We start from the raw sequence: 7,220 nt of genomic DNA, 5'->3' as shown, positions 1-7,220 counted from the left end.
TTTGGCGCTGTTGCCGGGGATTGTTTGAGTTTGGACAACTGACGGTTCATCTTGTTGCTTAGATTAGGTATTTTTCTTCAGAATTTTTAAGAATGAATTCTAGAGTTTCAAGGTGATGTTCTCATCATCACCAAAGCTGATTGATTCTCATCAATTTAGCTCTTGAATGTAATGTGCTGCTGAAGCTTGGCTAGCCATGTCTAATCTTTTTAGACTACAGCTTTAGACTAACATTGCATGATTCCTGGAATTCTTATTAAAAATTTTGAATCTCTTTATTTTCTTTTCCATATAATTTTTGAAAAATCCAAAAAAATTACAAAGTCATAAAAATAAAAAATATTTTATGTTTCTTGTTTGAGTCTAGTGTTTCATTTTAAGTTTGGTGTCAATTGCATGTTTATGTTCTTCTTGCATTTTTTGAATTCATTCATGTGTCTTCACTGATCTTCAAGTTGTTCTTGATAATTTGCTTGCTCTGATCTTTAAATTCTCTTGTCTTGTGTGTTTTGTTATTTCTCATATGCATTCTCAATTTGTTAGTATCAGTAGTATACAAACTTCTAAGTTTGGTGTCTTGCATTCATTGTTTATTTGATTTTAGTTGCATTTTGATTATTCCTCATCATTAAAAATCCAAAAAAAAATTTCAAAAGTGTGTCTTTTCTAGTCAATAACACAGAGAATTGAAGATTCAGAACATACAGCAGAGGAATCACACAGAAAAAGCTGGGCGTTCAAAACGCCCAGTGAGGAAGGAAAACTAGCGTTTAAACGCCAGCCAGGGTGCCTGGCTGGGCGTTTAACGCCCAAAAGGGTAACATTTTGGGCGTTAAACGACAGAATGAATACCATTCTAGGCGTTTAATGCCAGGATGGCACAAGAGGGAAGATTCTGTTTTTAATTCAATTTTTTTTCAACTTTCCATAATTTTTCAAAATCAAATCTTTTTGAAATCATATCTTTTCAATCATATATTTTCAAAAGGAATTTCTTTCCATTTTCAAAAATACTTGCTAACAATTAATGATTTGATTCAACATTTCAAGTATGTTGCATTTTTTGTTGAGAAAGGTTTAATGTTTGAATCATATCTTTTCTTGTTAGCCAAGTCATTAATTTTAAAAATCAAATATTTTTAAATTGTTTTTCAATCATATCTTTTCAATGATATCTTTTTAAAACCATAACTTTTCAGTCATATCTTTTTAATCACATCTTTTTCAAAATAGTTTTCAATCATATCTTTTTGATTTCTAATTTCAAAATCTTTTTCAAAAATCACTTTATTTCTTTCTCAATCTTAGTTTCGAAAATCATTAATCAATTTTTCAAAATTTCTTTTAATTATTTCAAAATCGTTTACTTTATTTTCGAAAAATTCTTCCCGTCTTCTCACATCCTTCTATTTATGGACTAACACTCCTCCTCAATGCACAATTCGAACTCCATTCCACTTGATAAGTTCGAATTCTTCTACCTTCTCCTTCTATTCTTCTTTTCCTTTGACACCTTAAGGAATCTCTATACTGTGACATAGAGGATTCCATATTTTCTTGTTCTCTTCTCTTTCATATGAGCAGGAGCAAAGACAAAAGCATTCTTGTTGAGGCTGACCCTGAACCTAAAAGGACCTTGAAGCGAAAGCTAAGAGAAGCTAAAGCACTACTCTCTGTAGAGGACCTAATAGAAATCTTCAAAGAAGAAGGAGACATGGCAGCCGAAAACAACAACAATGCCAACAATGCAAGGAAGGTGCTGGGTGACTTTATTGCACCTACTCCCGACTTCAATGGGAGAAGCATCTCTACCCCTGCCATTGGAGCAAACAACTTTGAGCTTAAGCCTCAATTAGTTTCTCTAATGCAACAGAATTGCAAGTTCCATGGACTTCCATTGGAAGATCCTCATCAGTTTTTAGCTGAATTCTTGCAAATCTGTGACACTGTCAAGACCAATGGGGTTGACCCTGAGGTCTACAGACTTATGCTATTCCCTTTTGCTGTAAGAGACTAAGCTAGGATATGGTTGGACTCACAACCTAAAGAAAGCCTGAACTCTTGGGAAAAGCTAGTCAATGCCTTCTTGGCAAAGTTCTTTCCACCTCAAAAATTGAGTAAGCTTAGAGTGGAAGTCCAAACCTTCAGACAGAAGGAAGGTGAATCCCTCTATGAAGCTTGGGAAAGATACAAACAATTGATCAGAAAGTGTCCTTCTGACATACTTTCTGAGTGGAGCATCATAGGTATCTTCTATGATGGTCTGTCTGAACTGACCAAGATGTCATTGGATAGCTCTGCTGGAGGATCTCTTCATCTGAAGAAGATGCCTGCAGAAGCTCAAGAACTCATTGAAAAATGGTTGCAAATAACCAATTCATGTACACTTCTGAAAGGAATCCTGTGAACAATGGGACGAATCAGAAGAAAAGAGTTCTTGAGATTGATACTCTGAATGCCATATTGGCGCAAAACAAAATATTGACTCAGCAAGTCAATATGATTTCTCAAAGTCTGTCTGGAATGCAAGCTGCACCAGGCAGTACTAAGAACGCTTCATCTGAAGAAGAAGCTTATGATCTTGAGAACCCATCAATGGAAGAGGTGAATTACATGGGAGAACCCTAAGGAAACACCTATAATTCTTCATGGAGAAATCATCCAAATCTCTCATGGAAGGATCAACAGAGACCTCAACAAGGTTTCAACAACAATAATGGTGGAAGAAATAGGTTTAGCAATGGCAAGCCTTTTCCATCATCTTCTCTGCAACAGACAGAGAATTCTAAGCAGAGCCACTCTGACTTAGTAACCATGGTCTCTGATCTAATCAAAACCACTCAAAGTTTTATGACTGAAACAAGGTCCTCCATTAGAAACTTGGAGGCACAAGTGGGTCAGCTGAGTAAGAAAGTTACTGAACTCCCTCCTAGTACTCTTCCAAGTAATACAGAAGAGAATCCAAAAGGAGAGTGTAAGGTCATCAACATGGCCGAATTTGGAGAGGAGGAAGAGGCAGTGATCGCCACTGAGGAGGACCTTAATGGACGTCCACTGGCCTCCAATGAGTTCCCTAATGAGGAACCATGGGAATCTGAGGCTCACACTGAGACCATAGAGATTCCATTGGATTTACTTCTGCCATTCATGAGCTCTGATGAGTATTCTTCCTCTGAAGAGGACGAAGATGTCACTAAAGAGCAAGTTGCTAAGTACCTTGGAGCAATCATGAAGCTAAATGACAAGTTATTTGGTAATGAGACATAGGAGGACGAACTCCCTTTGCTCACCAAAGAACTGGATGACTTGACTAGGCAGAGATTACCTCAAAAGAGACAGGACCCTGGGAAGTTCTCAATACCTTGTACAATAGGCACCATGACCTTCAAGAAGGCTCTGTGTGACGTAGGGTCAAGCATAAACCTCATGCCTTTCTCTGTAATGGAGAAGCTAGGGATCTTTGAGGTACAAGCGGCAAGAATCTCACTAGAGATGGCAGACAATTCAAGAAAACAAGCTTATGGACTTGTAGAGGATGTTCTGGTAAAGATTGAAGACCATTACATCCCTGCTGATTTCATAGTCCTAGAGACTGGGAAGTGCATGGATGAATCCATCATCCTTGGCAGACCCTTCCTTGCCACAGCAAAGTCTGTGATTGATGTTGACAGAGGAGAATTGATCATTCAAGTGAATGAAGAATCCTTTGTGTTTAAGGCTCAAGGATATCCCTCTGTAACCATGGAGAGGAAGCATGAAAAGATTTTCTCAAAACAGAGTCAAACAAAGCCCCCACAGTCAAACTCTATGTTTGGTGTTGGGAGGCCACAACCAAATTCTAAGTTTGGTGTTGAACCCCCACAGTCAAACTATAAGTTTGGTGTTGGGAGGTTCCAACATTGCTCTGAGTATCTGTGAGGCTCCACGAGAGCCCACAGTCAAGCTACTGACATTAAAGAAGGGCTTGTTGGGAGGCAACCCAATGCTATATTTATCTATTTCCCTTTTTTATTTTATGTTTTTTATAGGTTGATGATCATGGAAAGTCACAAAATCAATTGAAAAAGCAAAAACAGAATAAAAAATAGAAAGAAAAATAGCACACCCTGGAGGAAAATTTGCTGGCGTTTAAACGCCAGTGAAGACAGCAAAATGGGCGTTTAACGCCCAGTCTGGCACCATTCGAGGCATTTAACGCCAGAAAGAGGCACCAGACTGGCGTTTAACGCCAGGAATGGGCAAGAAGCTGGCGTTAAACGCTAGAAATAGGCACCAGCCCGGCGTTTAACGCCAGGATTGGCAGAAGGAGCATTTTTGCTCGCCACTTGGTGCAGGGATGAATTATCCTTGACACCTCAAGGATTTGTGGACCCCACAAGATCCCCACCTACCCCACCACTCTCTCTCTTCTTCACCCATTCACCAATCACCTCAACACCTCTTTCCCAAAAACCCCTTACCTATCAAATCCCACCATTCTCTTCACCACTCACATCCATCCTTCATAAAACCCCATCTACCTCACCATTCAAATTCAAACCACTTTCCTTCCCAAACCTACCCATATTGGCCGAACCCTACCCCTCTCTCTACCGCTATATAAACCCATCTTCACTCCTTCATTTTCACACAACCTACACACTACTTGTCCCCCTTGGCCGAAAAATAAAGCCACCTCCATCTCCTCTATTTCTTCTTCTTCTACTCTCTTCTTTCTTTTTTTGCTCGAGGACGAGCAAACCTTCTAAGTTTGGTGTGGTAAAATCATTGCTTTTTGTTTTTCCATAACCATTTATGGCATCTAAGGCCGAAGAAACCTCTAGAAAGAGGAAAGGAAGGGAAAAAGCTTCCACCTCCGAGTCATGGGAGACGGAGAGATTCATCTCAAGGGTGCATCAAGACCACTTCCATGAAGTTGTGGCCATGAAGAAGGTGATTCCCGAGGTCCCTTTCAAACTCAAAAAGAGTAAATATCCGGAGATCCGACATGAGATCCGAAGAAGAGGTTGGGAAGTTCTTACCAACCCCATTCAACAAGTTAGATTCTTAATGGTTCAAGAGTTCTATGCCAATGCATGGATCACCAAGAACCATGATCAAAGTGTGAACCCGGACCCAAAGAATTGGCCTACAATGGTTCGGGGGAAATGCTTAGATTTTAGTACAGAAAATGTAAGGTTGGCATTCAACTTGCCCATGATGCAAGGAGATGAACACCCCTACACTAAAAGGGTCAACTTTGATCAAAGGTTGGACCAAGTCCTCATAGACATTTATGAAGAGGGCGCTCAATGGAAGAGAGATTCAAGAGAGAAGCTGGTTCAACTGAGAAGGCATGACCTCAAGCCCGTAGCTAGGGGATGGTTGGAGTTTATCCAACGCTCAATCATTCCCACTAGCAACCAGTCCGAAGTTATTATAGACCGGGCTATCATGATTCATAGCATCATGATTGGAGAGGAAGTAGAAGTTCATGAGTTTATATTCCAAGAACTTTATAAGGTGGTAGACAAGTCCTCTACCTTGGAAAGGTTAGCCTTCCCTCATCTCATTTGTCACCTCTGTAATTCAGTTAGAGTTAACATAAAGGGAGACATCCTCATTGATAAGGACAAGCCCATCATTAAGAAAAGGATGGAGCAAACAAGAGATCCCACTCATCATGAAATCCCTGAGATGCCTCAAGGGATGCACTTTCCTCCACAAAACTATTGGGAGCAAATCAACACCTCCCTATGAGAATTGAGTTCCAACATGGGACAACTAAGTGTGGAGCACCAAGAACATTCCATTCTCCTCCATGAAATTAGAGAAGATCAAAGAATCATGAGAGAGGAGCAACAAAAGCAAGGAAGAGACATTGAGGAGCTCAAGCACTCCATAAGATCTTCAAGAGGAAGAACAAGCCGCCATCACTAAGGTGGACCCGTTCTTTAATCTCCTTGTTTTTTATTTTTCTGTTTTTCGAATTTTTTATGCTTATTTTTATCTATGTTTGTGTCTTATGATCATTAGTGTCTTAGTGTCTATGCCTTAAAGTTATGAATGTCCTATGAATCCATCACCTTTCTTAAATGAAAAATGTTCTTAATTGAAAATGAGAAGAATTGCATGAATTTTAAATTTTATAACAGATTAATTATTTTGATGTGGTGGCAATACTTTGACTTCTGAAGTATGCTTGAACAGTGCATATGTCTTTTGAATTTGTTGTTCATGAATGTTGGCTCTTGAAAGAATGATGAAAAAGGAGACATGTTACTGAGAATCTGAAAAATCATAAAAATGATTCTTTAAACAAGAAAAAGCAGTGAATTCAAAAAAAAAAAAGAGAGAAAGCAAGCAGAAAAAGCCAATAGCCCTTTAAACCAAAAGGCAAGGGTAAAAATAAAGTCATGATCCAAGGCAAAATGAGTGTGCTTAAGAACCCTGGACACCTCTAATTGGGGACTCTAGCAAAGCTGAGTCACAATCTGAAAAGGTTCACCTAGTTATGTGTCTGTGGCATGTATGTATCCTGTGGTAATACTGGAAGACAGAGTGCTTTGGGCCACGGCCAAGACACATAAAGTAGCTGTGTTCAAGAATCATCATACTTAACTAGGAGAATTAATAACACTATCTGGATTCTGAGTTCCTATAGAAGCCAATCATTCTGAATTTCAAAGGATAAAGTGAGATGCCAAAACTGTTCAGAGGCAAAAAGTTAAAAGCCCCGCTCATTTAATTAATACTGATCTTCATAGATGTTTTTGGAATTGATTGCATATTCTCTTCTTTTTATCTTATTTGATTTTCAGTTGCTTGGGGACAAGCAACAATTTAAGTTTGGTGTTGTGATGAGCGGATAATTTATACGCTTTTTGGCATTGTTTTTAGTATGTTTTTAGTATGTTTTAGTTAGTTTTTATGATATTTTTATTAGTTTTTATTTAAAATTCACTTTTATGGACTCTACTATGAGTTTGTGTGTTTTTCTATGATTTCAGGTATTTTCTGGCTGAAATTGAGGGACCTGAGCAAAAATCTGATTCATAGGCTAAAAAGGACTGTAGATGCTATTGGATTCTGACCTCCCTGCACTCAAATTAGATTTTTTGGAGCTACAGAAGCCCAATTGGTGCGCTCTCAATTGCGTTGGAAAGTAGACATCCTGGGCTTTCTCGCAATGTATAATAGTTCATACTTTTCCCGAGATTTGATGGCCCAAACTGGCGTTT

The 7,220-nt window shown here is 38.8% G+C and overlaps 1 non-coding gene across 1 annotated transcript; it reads right to left on the bottom strand.

Annotated features, from left to right (window-relative positions):
• Nucleotides 1–2,119: 2,119 nt before the first annotated feature.
• On the bottom strand, nucleotides 2,120–2,223 carry LOC112700504 (small nucleolar RNA R71). The gene has a single exon (XR_003153412.1). It is a non-coding gene; the product is annotated as a small nucleolar RNA R71 (small nucleolar RNA).
• Between the last annotated feature and the right edge of the window lie 4,997 nt (nucleotides 2,224–7,220).

The sequence above is a fragment of the Arachis hypogaea genome, chromosome 6 (genome assembly GCF_003086295.3).
Source record: "Arachis hypogaea cultivar Tifrunner chromosome 6, arahy.Tifrunner.gnm2.J5K5, whole genome shotgun sequence".
NCBI lineage: Eukaryota > Viridiplantae > Streptophyta > Magnoliopsida > Fabales > Fabaceae > Arachis > Arachis hypogaea.
This window is presented reverse-complemented; position numbering and strand designations above follow the sequence as displayed.